The sequence below is a fragment of the Corythoichthys intestinalis genome, chromosome 22, assembly GCF_030265065.1.
Source record: "Corythoichthys intestinalis isolate RoL2023-P3 chromosome 22, ASM3026506v1, whole genome shotgun sequence".
Taxonomy (NCBI): domain Eukaryota; kingdom Metazoa; phylum Chordata; class Actinopteri; order Syngnathiformes; family Syngnathidae; genus Corythoichthys; species Corythoichthys intestinalis.
The window spans coordinates 17,287,523-17,307,781 of record NC_080416.1 but is presented as its reverse complement, the minus strand read 5'-3'; the positions used below and the strand labels follow the sequence as shown (position 1 = coordinate 17,307,781).

General features: G+C 39.6%; 1 protein-coding gene across 1 annotated transcript in view; it reads right to left on the bottom strand.

Moving 5' to 3' along the window:
- Positions 1–20,259, bottom strand: part of LOC130910525 (CMP-N-acetylneuraminate-beta-galactosamide-alpha-2,3-sialyltransferase 1-like) — a 151,646-nt gene that overhangs the window by 76,432 nt on the left and 54,955 nt on the right. The window contains exon 2 of the mRNA XM_057827914.1: positions 7,327–7,565. The gene's annotated coding sequence lies outside the window, so the exon portion shown is untranslated. The remainder of the gene's footprint in view (positions 1–7,326; positions 7,566–20,259) is intronic.

Here is a 20,259-nt window from a genome sequence, read left to right as displayed (position 1 = left end):
TATCAAGGATTGTTGATTTGTATAAAGCCGGGAAAGGATACAAAACCATCTCTAAAAGTCTGGATGTTCATCAGTCGACAGTCAGAGAAGTTGTCTACAAATGGATAGAGTTTGGCACTGTTGCTTCTCTCCCATGGAGTGGCCGTCCACCAAAGATGACGCCAAGAGTTCAGCGCAGAAGACTTAGAGAGGTTAAAAAAAAAGAACCCTAGAGTGTCTGCTAAAGACTTACAGAAATCACTGGCACAGTCCAATATCTCTGTGAACACATCAACTATATGTAAGACAATGGCTAAGAATGGTGTTCATGGGTAGACTCCATGGAGGTCTAAAAAAATATAATTGTTGCTTGTTTAATGTTCGCAAAAGGGCACTTGGACACTCCACAGACGTTTTGGCAAAATATTTTGTGGACTGATGAAACCACAGTTGAATTGTTTGGGAGTAACACACAACATCGTGTGTGGAGAAAAAAATGGAACAGCTTACCAACATCAACACCTCATCCCCACCTTGAAGCATGGTGGAGGGAGCATCATGATTTGGGGCTGTTTGACTGCCTCAGGGCCTGGACAACTTGTGATCATTAATGGAAGAATGAATTCAAAAATTTATCAGGATGTTTTGCAGGAAAACCTGAGGCCATCTGTCAGACAGTTGCAGCTAAAACCCTAACCCTAAAAAAAGGATGGATGGTGCAACAAGACAATGATCCAGTACACAGAAATAAATCAACTTGAGAATGTTTTCAGAAGAACAAAATACACGTTCTGGAGTGGCCAAGTCAAAGTCCAGACTTGAACCCTATTGAGATGTTGTGGCATGACCTAAAGACAGGGATTTGTGCCAGACATCCCAGGAATCTGACTGAACTACAGCAGTTTTGTTGAGAAGAATGTGTCAAGATTAGTCCTGATCGATGTGCCAGACTGATCTGCAGCTACAGGAAGCATATGGTAGCAAAATTATAAATGTGATGGTTCACTTACTTATTATTCCCCTTTCTGTCATGGTTTGAATGGTATCCTTATTACAATATGAAAACCTATAAATGTTTGAATGGTTTTAGTTAAAGCAGAAACTTTTTTCATCCGTGTGATTTTGACAGAGATCAGATAACATTTGAATTGAAAATCCAAGGGGTTCAGATACTTTTTCATACCACATACTATGATCAAGTCAAGTTGTAACTGCAAACTACAAGCATAGAAATAAGCATCTAAAACTGCAGCCAAGGTGATAAATGACTGTGTAGCTCAGCCATCACAGTCTGCTTAAAGCATCCATCTGAAGGCACCTGCCAATGTGCATTAAACATCAGCGCAAAGCCAAATTGCAGAAGGCTCCTAAGTGCACTTCTATCTGCAGGCGCATCTCCTTTAAATCATCGTCTGGGAACCATTTACGAGGAATCCGGGTGAACATAGCGCATGTTATCCAAATAGGAGGTATTCTCTGCATGTGTGTTAGTGGATGAGCACTGTGCTCATGCATGAAAATAGAGGAAGGTGGAAAAAAACGAGAGAAATGTTGCTGAGGTGTCATCTGGATAATAGCCAGAACAGTTAAGTGGAAACAGAGGGCGAATCAGCAAAGAATACAGTGGTGGAAAAAGTACAACAGGGTTGTGAAGACAAAGTATTTGGTGCAGTTCCCTGGTGGCCTAAAAGCTACAGTGGCCAAACACTGACACCTTACAGCTTGGGAACAGAGCTGTAACTTTTAGGCTGTGGAAAAGCACCTTGGAGTCCAATAATTAGACCTAAGGGAATGAAACGAATCCCTCCTCAATGGCTATTTCTGATATTGTGCCCTTACGCAGAAAAAAAAGAAACACATTTCCACCAACTTTGAGTTAAGGAGAAAACACCTCGCTCCAAATGAGCCTGTCAAGCGCGTGCCAAAGCGACAGGTGGCAGTATAACTACCGGCTGTAACAACCGTTCTGGTAAGTCAGATGAATCTGTGGCTCATTTGGAAGCCTCAACCAAGGTAGAATTGTAAACATATTCCAATTTGCTTTTGCAACAATCAAGCAGGGTTTTTCCAACTTTAAAGGGCCAATGACAGCAAAAAAGCATGTTTATTTCATATTATGCTCCTGAATGAAATGGACTGCTTGGATGTGTGTAGAAGTGATCGAATTATTTATTCAATTTTTTAAGCGCGCGCCATGAAAATGAGTAACTTCCGGCCAGAGTCTGGATTGAGGAAGAAGGTGAATGTGACGTCAGCGGACTAATCATCTTCGCAATACAGCCATTACTATAGTATGCCGGAGGACTGCGGATTCAGCGGATTAACTCATTTTCTCCCAAAAACGTATAAATACGTTCTATTTTTAATTGTTTCAGTGTTTATACGCCTTTTACGTTTTTTTTGTTTTCACAAGAGACATCTCTAGGTTCTGATCCAAGTTCACTCCAAAGCACAACGCTCAAAATCCATTTTAAAGCAATAAAACTGACCACTGGAGGGCAGTAGCGCATTTGGTAAGAACTCATATTGGATGTTGAAAGGAAACGAATGTAATGAAATAGTCAGGAAACGGAAGTTGGAAGTAGTAAGAAGCGTGAGAAAAATGTGGAGAACGATGTGAAACACAAGGCACATGCCCCACACAAGTTCCCTAGGTGAATTCTGTTATGAGGTAGTGCTCACCACAAAAGAAAGATGAAAAAAATTGATCTTGATGAGACAGACAGGCGGTGATGAGGGAAAAATTTACCCCGTATGCTGATACAGCCGTGGACAAACATCGTCATATCTCAGTTCAATAGTTTAGTTATGTGTAAATAAATTGTTACTTTGCTATCAAAAGCTATATTTGTCTTGTTGTTTATGTTATTTTGTAGAAGGAAAACATTATTCAGATGTTTGGGATGTCACAAAAGCAAAAAATAGCTGTGTTAAAGTCAAAGTTATGTTTGAAATCTATGCTTTTACAAAAAGCTCTAAAGATGATATCTAAAGAACGGAAAAAGATATGAACTTACTTTTTTTCCTGCTGAAGGAAGAGAGTCTAATCTTTCTTTTGGTGGTTTCAATGTTTATGTTTATATGGCAATAGAACAGAATTTTCTGTGGGCCTTGCAAAATCAGTCAAAATCCACAAAATGGCCGGGAGCGAAGGGGGTTGCTCTGGTGAAAACTGCTCGGAGTGAATGAGTATTAATTTGTTTATTTTTCACATCACGCCTGTCCAATGTGGCGCATGCTTTTGTTGCTGCACCAGTGAGAGGTGAGTGAGCCTTTTTGGGTTTCAAAAAGATCCTGTTTACCGCGAAGAATGGGCAAAACAAGTCTGAAAACTGTGGGACCATTGGACGGACGAGGAAGTGAGTAAGCTACAGTAAGTGTTTTATTTAATGTCAAATACTTGGATCGTGGCACACATTTTAATAAGGAGGTGGCTTTCATTTTATGAATGACAATACTCCCCGTCCACCGAAAAGGCGGGAGTGGCTGCCTCCCTCGCCAATGAGCGCCCGTGCTCAGGCAGCTACGCGCTATCGTCTGAGGTTCTCGATTGTGTAGAGACTAGGGTTGTTCCGATCATGTTTTTTTGCTCCCGATCCGATCCCGATCGTTTTAGTTTGAGTATCTGCTGATCCCGATATTTCCCGATCCGATTGCTTTTTTTTTTTTTTGCTCCCGATTCAATTCCAATCATTCCCGATAATTTTTCCCGATCATATACATTTTGGCAATGCATTAAGAAAAAAAATGAATAAAACTCAATTCAATTGCTCCAAGTATCTTTTTATATTGCCCAACATGACATTGATCCACTGCTTTGGATCAAAACAAAGCTTATCAGCACTGTGCCATAAAATATGTAAACAATAAACATAACCCACTCCGCTTAAAATAAAGTTACATGACATCACTTCCATGTTCCAAGTTTTTTTCGGTGCCACACTTTGTGAGTGCAACAATAAATGGCTGGGGAGGATGTTTGTTGTTATTATGAACCAATCTTTAAACCAAAACTAAAGACTCTGGATGAGCGCAAGATATTTTGACTGTAACGTTAAATACAATTAGAAAACGATTTGATTAAAAAATATATACATATTAAAAAAAGGCATGTCCGATATTTTTTTTCCCGATTCCGATACTTTGAAAATGACGTGATCGGACCCGATCGTCTTGGCCCTCTTTGTGTGCCCGCCGAGAGAGCGCCATCCTCGGCTTGGGCTCGGGCAGCCATGCGCTCCGACGTCCACCGAGAATGTGCCATTTTCGGCATCCAACGACATGCCGAAACTTGCTCACTGGCGGGGGCTGGCTGATCGTTGAAGACTATCACCCCGCCGCTCTGTGTGACATTAGTATTTTCGTGTGATTTTTCGTTTTCGAAAGGCGAGGAAGAGACTTGTAAGAGCCGCTCGGTTCGGGTTGGCATGTAGCATAACTCTCACACTCTTCTTTATTTACACTCTTTTTTTTTGTCTCCGAATCCCTGCAGGGAATTGAAAAGAGCCGACTAACTTCGCCTGCATAAAATATCGTTCTTGCGATTTAAGAAGTCGTCAGTTTTGACTATTATGCAGTAATTTAGCCCCGTCGTACTGAATGAATGCATTTTTAATATTTCATGTTCTATTTAGCACAAGATTTTTTTTTTCATGACCATACAATTTATTTAGCAATAAATATCCTGTAAAAATATTGGAATAGAGAGATAAAAACAATGAGGACATTTTGCTGCTCCCTGTCGCATTTTCCTTGTTCTGAATCTTCCTCCTCCATTGGGCTGAATTCTAAATCAGCTAAAATCGTTACTCTGCCGACGTCATCATCCAAATGGCGGCGCCAGAGCGCTATAATGAAAGGAGTAGCTAAACGGCAGATTGAAAGACTCATGTCTCGTTATCTGCGCTTTGCCAAATTGTTGGATATCATTGAATCGTCTCAAATTATGAATTCACAAAATAATACTATTTAAGATTTTTTTATGGTATCATACGCACTCTAAACACCAACTCTCCAAGTACTTCCAACACCAACAAAGTAAAAAAATAGGCCTAAGTATCAATGTCAGTGAATATGTCAGCTTTTTTTGGTGCCTTTGGTGCCATTGGATTTATTTTTACCATAATAAATGAGTTCAGAAATGGTTATTTTATGGTATACATTAGAAAAAAACAAGAATGGTTTCTGAGAATTTGGCCTTGGAACACTCCACCAAACAACAGACAGACAGATTCCCAGCTCCTACAATCTCGGTCCTTGACCTTGCTCGGAAAAATCTCTAATACATGTCTGAAGTCATGGGACTTTTGTGTCTGGTGCTGAATACTACGATAGAAGAATCCTACAGGATCGTTCCGCCCACACAGCAATGAAACAAAATTAAAATCTGAATAACTGGAGAAACTCCCAAACTTTGATGATGTCGGTGGAAAATTGCACTTTTCTCATTGCCCCTATGCGCTCATGCTGAGAAGACCACCATCCCTTGAATAATTGCTAGTCAACAGCAAGGATGTGTGACAAGGTTCAAAATAGCTCCTTCTTGGCAGCATCAACTTGCAATCTCTTCCCCTGTTAATAACTGCCACCCAGGTGCCCCGCCTGTATCGCCATGTGTGCCCCCTGTCACTTGAAAGACAGCATTGCGGTCTCCCAAGGTCACAGTAGTTAATGCATTCAGTCTTGCTTATTATTTATAACAGGGAGTTGGATGCATGGGGAGGATGCTGGGGGTGGAGGGGAAGCGATGGGGGCACTTTTGGGAAATGAAGCGGCATTCTATGGACACCTTCATTAGTTAAATGAGGTGACATCTGCTCCACTATGCAGGCATGAGATAATGTCAACACTCATCCACCTGGATTTTGGTACACTAAGAGACTTGAAGCATAGATGAAAATTGACAGTTTGCACCATAAATAAGCAAATATATTTAAATTATAATATTATAATTTTAGTCCATCCATCCATCCATCCATTTTTTTTTTTTTTTTTACTGCTTAACCTATTCAGTGTCCCAGTGACTTTAAGGAACAATTAGGACCGGTTGCCGGTCAATCAGAGTGTACCCAGAGAATGACAACTATACATTCTATCATTGAGTGTATATGGAAGACTCACCACTGTGGAAGTACAACACTATATATTCTGCATCAGTCTAAATATATAGGATCCGAAATGTGTGCTTTTCAGTTGCAAAAATATGAATAAAAAAAAAAAAAAAAGTTTGATTGCTGTTGCTAAATATTGATTTTTTTTGTGTGTGTGTTTTGGAAAAACAAATCTTGTATTTTCTTTTAAATATGTGGTTGTCCAAATTTAGTATGCAGTTTCTTACAAGAAAATTGATGTTGATAAAAATGAATAATTAGATTGTATATGTAATGCACGAAATATAAGTGCGCAAAGATTATATTCAATAAACCTTTTAATGTAAACGCATCTTCACACACATACACACATATATATACACATACATACATACACACACACACACCCATATATATTATATATACGTATACATAGATATGTAAATGCATCTACAAATATACATATATATAAATACATATGTAAATGCAAGTGCATCGACAAACAAACATACACACACGTATATATATATATATATATATATATATATATATATATATATATATATATATACACTGTATATATGTGTTTGTAGATGCATTTACATTTACATATTTTATTTCTTTTACTTTGTTTGTTCCTCCTCCTCGACCAAAAATACTGTGTTTGTTCCTCGTTTTCCATATAAAAATTTCAAAAATGACAAATTGTGTCGTTTAATATTTTAAAGATTTAAAATGACCATATACTGTATAGAAAATGCAAAACTCTAAAATTCAATACATATATTTATTCCAATCGTTTTCTATATACTGTTTTGGAATAAAATTAAAACAAGCATTTTGAGATGAGAATGGTGTATATGAAAACACGAAATTCAAGACTGAAAAAAAAACCTACTTTAAACATGCAACAGTTAGTGGAAAACATATGTTTTCAGTGTACGAGTTTTGGGGGGAGGAGGAGGAGCTGCGCAATGTATGAGCCAGCAGCCTTGAAACCACAAAATCTAAAGCCCAGATGTTTTTCATAAAGACTGCTATTCCATCAAGGAAAATGCACTAAAACTTGTGGATTTTCCATTTAAATGCATGTAGTGGCTATGTAGTCGGAATTAAGAAGTATGCATACAAGTATTGCATATCGCAAATAGTTAAAAGTTGCAAGCTGGATCACTTTTTTCATCAACTCATACATAGCTACACATTAAGGTATCTGGATCATACTCATAAAATTAGGTAATTTTGTCAATGGACTCACTTTTAAATCACGCCCGGGAGACCTTCAGCATGTGTGGTCCAGTTATTCCGGCATGGCATCTCGTGCATCCGAAGCGAGCAGAAGCATGCTGAGGGGAACACTGCAGCTCGGAGTTGGAGGAGAAACGCACGCTGCGAACTGGCTCCCGCCCTCTTCTCTTCCTTCCTTCCTTTCGAGCTTGCTCACTGCGCACAAAGAGCAGGTTGGTCCTCCTGACACCAACGACATGTACACACGCTCTGGAGGAGGACGAGGGAGAGAATGAGGAGGAGGATGCATGTGTCGCCTTCAGGCAAAGTGGGAGGCATGAAGCTTACACGCCCCTCGGCATCCTCGTGCTCACATACACTTATTAGTGAAATTTTGAAATATATATATATTTATAAACAATTAATTTTTAAAAAATGTAGTTATTTTGTGGACTGAATCAAATATAAACAGGTGCAAATAATGTTTACCCTTAACAAATGCATTTATATACATAAGAAACAATAAAAAATAAATAGAAATATTCTTGTCCAAATTTGAAGACAGTTGCAGAACATAAAGTACCTTTGCTGGACTTTTTTTGTGTCCCATAACAGTATTGTTAAGTGGTAAAAATAAATAATGTTTTTAACTATATTTACCTTTTTTTATTTTTATTTATAACTATCGTGCTGAAGTCCCACCCTTATATACAGTGTTATGAAAAAGTATCTGAACCTTTTGGAATTTCTACATTTCTACATAGAATCACCATCAAATGTGACCTGATCTTTTTCAAAATCACACAGATGTAAAAACAGTGTCTGATTTAACTAAAACCAACCAAACGTTTACAGGTTTTCATATTTTAATGAGGATTGCGTGAAAACAATGACACAAGCGGGAAAAAGTAAGTGAACTCTCTGCCTGAGGAGACTTAAATTGAAACAATTTTTACCAAACAATTTAAGTCAGGTGTGTGCCCAATCACTGATGAGTGGTTTAAAGCTGCCCTGCCCACTATAAAACACAAACCTGGTAAGAATTGTCTTGATGAGAAGCATTTTCTGATGTGCATCATGGCTCGGTCAAAAGAGCTGTCTGACAACCTGCGATCAACGATTATTGATTTGTATAAAGCTGGGAAAGGATACAAAACCATCTCTAAAGGTCTGGATGTTCATCAATCGACAGTCACAGAAGTTGTTTACAAATGGAGAGAGTTTGGCACTGTTGCGTCTCTCTCAAGGAGTGTATGTCCACCAAAGATAATGCCAAGAGTTCAGCGCAGAATACTCAGAGAGGTATAAAAGAACCCTAGAGTGTCTGCGAAAGACTTACAGAAATACTGGGCACAGTCCAATATCTCTGTGCACACATCAGCTTTATGTAAAACTGTGGTAAAGAATGGTGTTCATTGGATGACTCCACGGAGGAAGCCACTGCTGTCTAAAAAAAAAACTTTGTTGCTCGTTTAATGTTCGCAAAAAATGCACTTGGACACTCTACAGAAGTTTTGGCAAAATACTTTGTGGACTGATGAAACCAAAGTTGAATTGTTTGGGAGCAACACACAGCGTCATGTGCGGTGGACGAATGGAACAGCTCCTTACAACACAACACCTTATCCCCACGGTGAAGCATGGCGGAGGGAGCATCATGATTTGGGGCTGTTTTGCTACCTCAGGGCCTGGACATCTTGCAATCATTAATAGAAGAATGAATTCAAAAGTTTTGCAGGAAAACCTGAGGCTGTCAGTTAGCCAGTTGAAGCTAAAAAGCGAATGGATGCTGCAACAAGAACAAGACAATGATCCAAAACACAGACGTAAATCAACTTCAGAATGGTTTCAGAAGAACAAAATACACGTTCTGGAGGGGCCAAGTCAACGACCAGACTTGAACCCAGTTGAGATGCTGTGGCATGACCTAAAGACAGCGAATCATGCCGGACATTCCAGGAATCTGCCTGAACTACAGTAGTTTTGTAAAGATGAATGGGCCAAGATTAGTACTGATCGATGTGCCAGACTGATCTGCACCTACAGGAAGCATCTGGTTGAAGTAACGGCTGCCAAAGGGGGACACAAAATATTAAATGTGATGGTTCACTTACTTATTTTCCCCATTCTGTCATTGTTTGCATACTATCCTCATTAAAATATAAAAACCTGTAGATGTTTGGGTGGTTTTAGTTAAAGCAGTTTTTTCACCTGTGTGATTTTGACAAAGATTCATGCAGAGATTCAAAGATTTCATGCAGAAATGTGAGAAATTCCAAAAGGTTCAGATAATTTTTTCATACCACTGTATATGTGATTTTAAAATGTATTTCTTTTTACAAAAACCTGTGAGAAAACACATTATATTATCAAAGCTTATTGAGATAGACTCAGCCAACCATAAAAACAAAGTTGATATTTTCTCTACTCCTGCATGTAACTTAAAGAAACAAGCTATCTTCTTTTGTAGAATATAAACAGCAAAATTAAAGGACTCTTCACAGGGACTCAAAACAACATATGCATTGTTTGTCCTTTTCCTCCTTCTGAATGTCTGAATGTATTTTTTTGTGTCAAGAGGATCAACCACCACTCAAGCACGCACAGTCTAATTATATGTGTATGCATAGTCCCTGTGCCTTAGTGTGAGGGTATTTGAGTTCATCGAAAAGTAGTAGCGCTGACAACCCTTCATCATTTACTTTAAACATTGAGGCTCTACATCCAAACACAGACAAACGATATTCCATCAGTTGTTACAGGTGCTTTTAAAGAAATTTATTGAATATACAGTGGGGCAAATAAGTATTTAGTCAACCACTAATTGTGCAAGTTCTCCCATTTGAAAATATTAAAGAGGCCTGTAATTGTCAACATGGGTAAACCTCAACCATGAGAGACAGAATGTGGGGAAAAAAAAACAGAAAATCACATTGTTTGATTTGTAAATAATTTATTTGGCAAATCATGGTGGAAAATAAGTATTTGGTCAATACCAAAAGTTCATCTCAATACTTTGTTATGTACCCTTTGTTGGCAATAACGGAGGCCAAACATTTTCGGTAACTCTTCACAAGCTTTTCACACACTTTTGCTGGTATTTTGGCATGACTCCATGCAGATCTCCTCTACAGCAGTGATGTTTTGGGGCTGTTGTTGGGAAACACGAACTTTCAACTCCCTCCACAGATTTTCTATGGGGTTGAGATCTGGAGACTGGCTATGGCTTCGTATTCTTTTTCCTCTAAACACGAGAACCTATGTTTCTACCAAAAAGTTCTATTTTGGTTTCATCTCACCATAACCATTCTCCCAGTCCTCTTCTGGATCATCCAAATGCTCTCTAGCGAACCGCAGACAGAACTGGACGTGTACTTTCTTCAGCAGGGGGACACGTCTAGCAGTGCAGGATTTGAGTCCCTGGCGGCGCATTGTGTTACTGATAATAGCCTTTGTTACTGTGGTCCCAGCTCTCTGTAGGTCATTCACTAGGTCCCCCCATGTGGTTCTGGGATTTTTGCTCACCGTTCTTGTTATCATTTTGACACCACAGGGTGAGATCTTGCATGGAGCCCCAGATCGAGGGAGATTATCAGTAGTCTTGTATGTCTTTCATTTTCTAATAATTGCTCCCACAGTCTATTTCTTTACACCAAATGTTTACTTATTGCAGATTCAGTCTTCCCAGCCTGGAAATTTTGTGTCTGGTGTCCTTCAACAGGTCTTTGGTCTTGGCCATAGTGGAGTTTGGAGTGTGACTGACTGAGGTTGTGGACAGGTGTCTTTTTACCAATGAGTTAAAACAGGTGCCATTAATACAGGTAACGAGTGGAGCCTCGTTAGACCTCGTTAGAAGAAGTTTAGACCTCTTTGACAGCCAGAAATCTTGCATGTTTGTAGGTGACCAAATACTTATACTTATAATACTTACTAATTTGGAAATTTTTAAAAAATCAACAATGTGATTTTCTTTTTTTTTTTTTTTTTTTTTTTCCCCAGATTCTGTCTCTCATGGTTGAGGTTTACCCATGTTGACAATTACAGGCCTCTCTAATCTTTTCAAGTAGGAGAACTTGCACAATTGGTGGTTGACTAAATACTTATTTGCCCCACTGTAGCTCGCTCAAGCTCACAGATGACCACAATGAGGACAAGCACTATAGAAAAGGAATAAATCATAGGGAATTATCAATGCCAGTAATGGTTATAAAAGTGGAAATAAAAAAGAAAAAGAAAAACCCAGTTTAATAGTAGATGAAGGAGGCAGAGAATGTTGTCACGTCAAACAAACAAAGGCAGTCAATCCCAATTCCCAGAGCATTTTTAAAAAAGCATTGATGTCGCATTACAAAACTAGAGAGTTCCTGTTTGTTTTAGAAGATGTCAAGATTGTATCTTATTTCAATACAACTTTGATTTGTCAGCAGCGTGCCTCTGAGCAAGTGCTTGTTTACACAAAAGATAAGCCCCGTGCACAGTCCTGTCACCGGGCGACATTTGCATTCAATCTTCCACTCAACAGATGGGTGAGCGCCGCTCGTGATGGTGACTTGACAGGCCAGCTGAGCGCACCGCTTGGCTGTGGGTGCGCTTGCATCTGTTCTGAATGGTTTCAGTCCATTAGACGACTGCTATCAGATTTTGTGACACCCATTCAAAGGCTTCAGTAAGGACCAGTCGACCAAAAGATGAATGATGCAGGAAGCGTCACTTGACTTATGACTATTAACGCCCATGAGAGATTTTCATCAATACTACTATGAACAAAAAGTTTCAGATATAACATTTTAGAATCCACCTAAATGCTTTATAACCTGTTTTACTGGGGTATTTCACATGACCTCCTCTGAAACTTTGGGAAACAGCATTTTGGAAGCGATATACATTGTATACCTATTTATTGATGGATTGATTCCTACTCAGTGGAAGTGTAATTGTGAGTGTGCATGGTTGTCTTTCTCTGTGTGTGCCCTACAACTGATTGGCGACCGGTTGACAGAGGTGGGTAGTAGTGTTTTCCATTTACTCCGTTGCATACATCAGATTTTAGGTTTTTTTTTTTTTTTTTTTGCCAAAAAGGCCAACAGTGTTATGTTATATATATATAAAACAGTATAATAATAACTAGAGATGTCCCGATTGATCAGGATCCCGATCGATCGGGTCCAATCACATCATTTTCAAAGTATCGGAATCGGCAAAAAAATATCGGACATGCCTTTTTTCAATATACAGTATATATATATTTTTTAATTAAATCGTTTTCTAATTGTACAGTGCCTTGCAAAAGTATTCGGCCCCCTTGAATCTTGCAACCTTTCGCCACATTTCAGGCTTCAAACATAAAGATATGAAATTTAATTTTTTTGATAAGAATCAACAACAAGTGGGACACAATCGTGAAGTGGAACAACATTTATTGGATAATTTAAACTTTTTTAACAAATAAAAAACTGAAAAGTGGGGCGTGCAATATTATTCGGCCCCTTTACTTTCAGTGCAGCAAACTCACTCCAGAAGTTCAGTGAGGATCTCTGAATGATCCAATGTTGTCCTAAATGACCGATGATGATAAATAGAATCCACCTGTGTGTAATCAAGTCTCCGTATAAATGCACCTGCTCTGTGATAGTCTCAGGGTTCTGTTTAAAGTGCAGAGAGCATTATGAAAACCAAGGAACACACCAGGCAGGTCCGAGATACTGTTGTGGAGAAGTTTAAAGCCGGATTTGGATAGAAAAAGATTTCCCAAGCTTTAAACATCTCAAGGAGCACTGTGCAAGCCATCATATTGAAATGGAAGGAGCATCAGACCACTGCAAATCTACCAAGACCCGGCCGTCCTTCCAAACTTTCTTCTCAAACAAGGAGAAAACTGATCAGAGATGCAGCCAAGAGGCCCATGATCACTCTGGATGAACTGCAGGGATCTACAGCTGAGGTGGGAGAGTCTGTCCATAGGACAACAATCAGTCGTACACTGCACAGATCTGGCCTTTATGGAAGAGTGGCAAGAAGAAAGCCATTTCTCAAAGATATCCATAAAAAGTCTTGTTTAAAGTTTGCCACAAGCCACCTGGGAGACACACCAAACATGTGGAAGAAGGTGCTCTGGTCAGATGAAACCAAAATTGAACTTTTTGGCCACAATGCAAAACGATATGTTTGGCGTAAAAGCAACACAGCTCATCACCCTGAACACACCATCCCCACTGTCAAACATGGTGGTGGCAGCATCATGGTTTGGGCCTGCTTTTCTTCAGCAGTGACAGGGAAGATGGTTAAAATTGACGGGAAGATGGATGCAGCCAAATACAGGAACATTCTGGAAGAAAGCCTGTTGGTATCTGCACAAGACCTGAGACTGGGACGGAGATTTATCTTCCAACAGGACAATGATCCAAACCATAAAGCCAAATCTACAATGGAATGGTTCAAAAATAAACGTATCCAGGTGTTAGAATGGCCAAGTCAAAGTCCAGACCTGAATCCAATCGAGAATCTGTGGAAAGAGCTGAAGGCTGCTGTTCACAAAGACTCTCCATCCAACCTCACTGAGCTCGAGCTGTTTTGCAAGGAAGAATGGGCAAGAATGTCAGTCTCTCGATGTGCAAAACTGATAGAAACATACCCCAAGCGACTTGCAGCTGTAATTGGAGCAAAAAGTGGCGCTACAAAGTATTAACGCAAGGGGGCCGAATAATATTGCACGCCCCACTTTTCAGTTTTTTATTTGTTAAAAAAGTTTAAATTATCCAATAAATTTTGTTCCACTTCACGATTGTGTCCCACTTGTTGTTGATTCTTGACAAAAAATTAAAATTTTATATCTATGTTTGAAGCCTGAAATGTGGCGAAAGGTTGCAAGGTTCAAGGGGGCCGAATACTTTTGCAACGCACTGTATTTAACGTTACAGACATAATATGTTACACTCATCCAGAGTCTTTAGTTTAGGCTTAAGGTAGGGTTATCAAATTTATCCCGTTAACGGCGGTAATTAATTAAAAAAAAAAAATTATCACGTTAAAATATTTAACAGAATTCAAGTATGCGCTGCACGACCCACTCACGCATTGTCACGTTCAATCTGTAATGGCGCTGTTTTACCTATATACTGGACTGTCTCAGGAAATTAGAATACACAATATTCTAATTTTTTGAGACAGTCCTGTGTATATATACAGGACTGTCTCAGGAAATTAGAATACACAATATTCTAATTTCCTGACTGTCTCAGGAAATTAGAATATTGAGACAGTCCTGTATATATACACAGGACTGTCTCAAAAAATTAGAATATTGTGTATTCTAATTTCCTGAGACAGTCCAGTATAGAGCTAAAAGGCAGCATAAAATGGGTAGAGTGAATTTTGGCAGCCTTTGGGGCCTTTCTTTGATTGCCTAAAGCCTTACAATCCCTCTCCCTACGATTAGAAATATCGTGGGAAGCAATGTGGGGAAGAAAGGTAATAATTGATCTTTTTCTCAACACCCTATGTTATTGCCCAACGCAGAGAAGATATATCAATTGGTACCACTACGCACAGTCATGGTTGCACTTCCCATCATGCATTTGGGCAGAACAGTTAAATGGCTACAGTATCATTTACTGAAAGCTCAACAAATAAACTAGATGGCAATATTTAGTCACAATATACAAAGTCACATTTATCCTTGAAGAATTACAAGTCTTTCTATCCGTGGATCCCTCTCACAGAAAGAATGTTAATACTGTAAATGCCATCTTGAGGATTTATTGTCATAATAAACAAATACAGTACTTATGTACTGTATATTGAATGTATATATTCGTCCGAGTTTTATTAATTTTTTTCTTAATGCATTGCCAAAATGTATATGATCGGGAAAAATTAACGGGAATGATTGGAATTGAATTGGGAGCAAAAATAAAAAATAAAAAGCAATCTGATCGGGAAATATCGGGATCGGCACATACTCAAACTAAAACGATCGGGATCGGATCAGGAGCAAAACAACATGATCGGAACAACCCTAATAATAACAGTTCATATAGATAACGGTTAATAAAAATCAAGCATCTTAAGCAGTTACTCACAATGTTACTCATTACTTGGTATTCTTTTCACCAAATTCTTTTTTTTACTTTTACTGGAGTACAGCGATCCCTCGCTACTTCGCGCTTCAAACTTCCCGCAGTCCATCGTAAATTTTTTATCAGTTAAAAAATAAATAAATACAGATGAGACGTCCCTATACCATCACATAGTCGCACTCTCCCTCCTGCTTCTCTTTGTTGGTCAGGCAGTACACTGGAGTTGCTTATTAAAGTTAGCAGTGATTGACAGATGTTTGATGTTTGAGCTTGCCACCGATGCATGGTAGCCAAGCTTCAAAGCGCCGCATGTGTCAATCATAGTCTAACTTATTGCACAGTTGTTGCGGCAACTCAATGTGTGTAAGTGAGCAGCTTGAGTGGATTTGAGTGGCTTCACTCAATGAAGTATTTAAGAAATACAAGCATTTTTCTTCTTGTTGTTTAAAAATAATTGGGTGGGACAGTAACATGTGTAAAACCTATCATAATTATTAGGACCTGAGCACCAACTGGCGCAAGAGCCCTATTGGAATGCAGAGAATTTTTTTTTTTTTTTTCATGGCAAATGAAAATGGTAAATGGTGTTATGGCCAATTTGGAAGCCTTAACATGCACAAAAACTCACCAAAATTTGCATATACATGTGGCTTGGCGTAAAAATTTTAATAATTTTGAAACGTTGTGAAAAAAAATTAACAAAATGGCTTAGTGGCACCCCCTTGAATTTTTCAAAAAAGCCTCTCCATTTAGTTTTCATTCAACGTAGACCAATTAAATTTGGGGAGTCGATACGTTGTGCAAAACTGCTCCAAATAGTCTCTTGCACCCATATTCCAAACTCAACAAGAAGTCGGGTATTTTGGATTGAATGTGAAATTTCTATCGATTTACAGGGTAAACATTTGAGACCTTGGCACCTAGGGAGTTAGTTAAATCCTCCTCAAAATTGGCGAGACTGTTCATGAGACATATGATAACTTAAGCTATCTTAATGATATCTAATCAAAATCATGAGTTTTCACGGGCCTGACCTGGGTGGGGTGCCAAAGTCTAGCCTGGTACTCCAGACTCACCGCTGTTCCAGCTATTGAGTCTGGCCACCATTAAGCGGATAAAATTTCCAGGGCGGAGCAAGCCACAGCAAACAGACAGCGGAACGGACCAATCAGCGACAGGCGGGACGAGGGACTTGCACGCGGAAGTAAACATACGAGGAGTTTATTCAACATGGCTAGCGTGAGACAGACTGTTGTCAATGACTTGTGCCGATGTGTTTTTGGTCATTTAAAACTGATTTTATCGTGGATTGGAACATATTCTCGGCTCTCCTGTTCGCCATCTGTGTTGTTGTGGAGACGACTTCCGAGAGTGACGTTGCTCATTAAGAACACGTCACGCAAATAAACAAATCTGATTTGTCGATTGATTTTGTACTTGCTCGAGAGCCTGTTAATGGGCTGTGTCCCAGACTATACTCTCAGTGTATGAAAAACATAGGGAGAACAGTCTGGCCGTGCCAGGCAAGCCAAAGTCGGCCATTTTCATGGCAACACGCCATATTCAGTAAATGACTAATAACTCTCTGATACATACAGTGAAAATTTTTTCTCTGTATTCCCTCGTTTTTCGCGGTTTTCTCGGAAAAGCAGAAATACAGTGAATTTTTTTTTCACTGTATTCCATCGTTTTTCGCGTTTTTTGTATAAACCGTGAACACTGAGAAGCTGGGGAATACAGTGAATTTTTTTTCCCGCTGTGTTCCCTTGTTTTTCATGGTTATAGCGGTTTTCGTTAGAACCTCGAGCACCGCGGGGGAATTAAAACAAGGGAGTGTAGAGGAAAAAAAATTCACTGTATTAACCTACTTTTCGCGGTGTTCGTCCGAGTTGCGCCAAACTGCGAGGATCCGTTCAATCCTGCTTGCAGGCCTAGTTACATTTGAAGTGTTAAAAACCATTTATTAATGTGCATACAGTAAATATTTTTTTGGTATTATTCTTTGGGGACAACAGGCACTAGGCGCTACTTTGTGGTTTTTCACTTATCGCGGTGGGTTCTAGTCCCCATTAACCATGAAAACGAGGGATCACTGTACATTTTTTGGATGACTTACTTTTACCTTTACTTGAGTAGTATTATTTTGAAGTAACGCTACTCTTACAGAGTAAACATTTTTAGCTCCCCTCTCCACCTCTGCCGGTGAGGTTGTAGTACGCCATTCGCCTGAAGTGAGCTGGGATAGGCTTCAGCACCCCACAACCACGGTAAGGATAAGTGATGTTGAAAATGGATGGATATACCTACAACATAAGTGCTTTGAATACAGGATTTTTAAAATGGATCTTCCTCACTTATAACTAGTTTGGTGGAAAGTTCACTAATTTTACATCACAAATCATGTGTCACATATGCCAAAATCAATACAGCTTTGCCATCACTAACAATATCCGCTTCCTTTGTGGAGAGGTACAATCTTTGACATATTCCCTAACCCACTCTTTTTTTTTTTTTAAAGGCAACTTCTTTATCTGCAGCGCGTCACTCCAACTAAACTCTACATCATTCATCTTTTGGAAGAATCCCAAAGCGCTTTGAGGAAGTTAAGCAAAGTGCCAGTCAAAGCCACATTTGTATGGAAAACTGACGCTGAAGGTTACTTCCTTCCCAAAAAGGCGCTTTTAAAATTCTGATCAACTGGTTGATTCATGCGCTGACAGTCCCCACTGGGTTTTTGGCCTTCCTTTGTCCTAAGGTCATGAAATTTTAATGTCAGCTTGTAATTACTACATTAAGAAAAAAAATGCACAAGATGAGATCGGTGGTCTTTCTGCTGACGTGGCTGATCAATACAAACTATTCCCCCTGCAAACGCTGACCCGCTGATGTTCAATTAGCGATGAATGGAAGATGGATTTTACTCATTTTAAGTCCTCGCTGGAATTCTCACCTTCATATGAGTTTTGCAGCACTTTTGAATCAGGACTGCGTTTTTATTATACATTATTCGTAGGCCTACTCTTTTCTCCAACAAAGGCAACCAGAGTGTCCTGAGTTGTATGAATATTTTACAATGCGCGCTGCATTTGATAGTTTGATTGTGTGCCAGAACATTGTGTGACCCATCCGGGCTCAAGCTGGATGAAGGCTGTACATACACATCAGGTCCTTGAAGCATACGTTATATAAACGTCAATATCTGGTGCTGAACTTTAGCCGCAAATGTGCTTTCAATCTACTCTGGCTTTTAGTACAAGCCTGGTTACTGATGGGAAACTATCATTTCACTGATAGAAGTAAATATAAAAAGCCGGTGATGCACTGAGTGTAGTGATGAGTGCAAGATTGTGATGTAGACTGGGTTGGGAAGCTGTCATTCAGAGAACAAATGTGATGTTGCACACAAAACAGTGTCTTATTTTACAATAATGGACAAAATAGCCTTGTCATTGGGGGTTGTTTCTTCTGCTTTTTTGACCTTGACTTCCCTATTTCTGGTTTCGTAAAAGGTTTTCTCAGAATCCAAATGTTATCTTTCAATGGATGGGAAATTACACCTTGAAAAAAACGCAAAAGCGGCACCAAATCAACAAGTTCTACCACTTGCCCTTGTTTAAAAAAAAAAAAAAAAAAAAAAAAAAAAAAAAGCTGATCCAGTGTATGGTGAGTGACATTTTCCCTGCACTAAATATTCGATTTTAGCCTCGATGTTTTATTTTACACTCACCGGCCACTTTATTAGGTACACCATGCTAGTAACGGGTTGGACCCCCTTTTGCCTTCAGAACTGCCTCAATTCTTCGTGGCATAGATTTAACAATGTGCTGGAAGCATTCCTCAGAGAGTTTGGTCCATATTGACATGATGACATCACACAGTTGGTGCAGATTTGTCGGCTGCACATCCATGATGCGAATCTCCCGTTCCACCGCATCCCAAAGATGCTCTATTGGATTGAGATCTGGTGACTGTGGAGGCCATTTGAGTTTAATGAACTCATTGTCATGTTCAAGAAACCATGCTGAGATGATTCCAGCTTTTTGACATGGCGCATTATCCTGCTGAAAGTAGCCATCAGAAGTTGGGTACATTGTGGTCATAAAGGGATGGACATGGTCAGCAGCAATACTCAGGTAGGCTGTAGCGTTCCAACGATGCTCAATTGGTACCAAGGGGCCCAAAGAGTGCCAAGAAAATATTCCCCACACCATTACACCACCACCACCAGCCTGAACCACTGATACAAGGCAGGATTGAGCCATGGTTTCATAATGTTGACGCCAAATTCTGACCCCACCATCCGAATGTCGCAGCAGAAATCGAGACTCATCAGACCAGGCAACATTTTTCCTATCTTCTATTGTCCAATTTCGATGAGCTTGTGCAAATTGTAGCCTCAGTTTCCTGTTCTTAGCTGAAAGGAGTGGCACCCGGCGTGGTCTTCTGCTGCTGTAGCCCATCTGCCTCAAAGTTCGATGTACTGTGCATTCAGAGATGCTCTTCTGCCTACCTCGGTTGTAACGGGTGGTTATTTGAGTCACTGTTGCCTTTCTATCAGCTCGAACCAGTTTGGCCATTCTCCTCTATACTCTGGCATCAACAAGGCATTTCCGCCCACAGAACTGCCGCTCACAGGATATTTTTTCTTTTTCGGACCATTCTCTGTAAACCCTAGAGATGGTTCTGCGTGAAAATCCCAGTAGATCAGCAGTTTCTGAAATACTCAGACCAGCCCTTCTGGCACCAACAACCATGCCACGTTCAAAGTCACTCAAATCACCTTTCTTCCCTATACTGATGCTCGGTTTGAACTGCAGGAGATTGTCTTAAACCATGTCTACATGCCTAAATGCTGAGTTGCCGCCATGTGATTGGCTGATTAGGAAAAT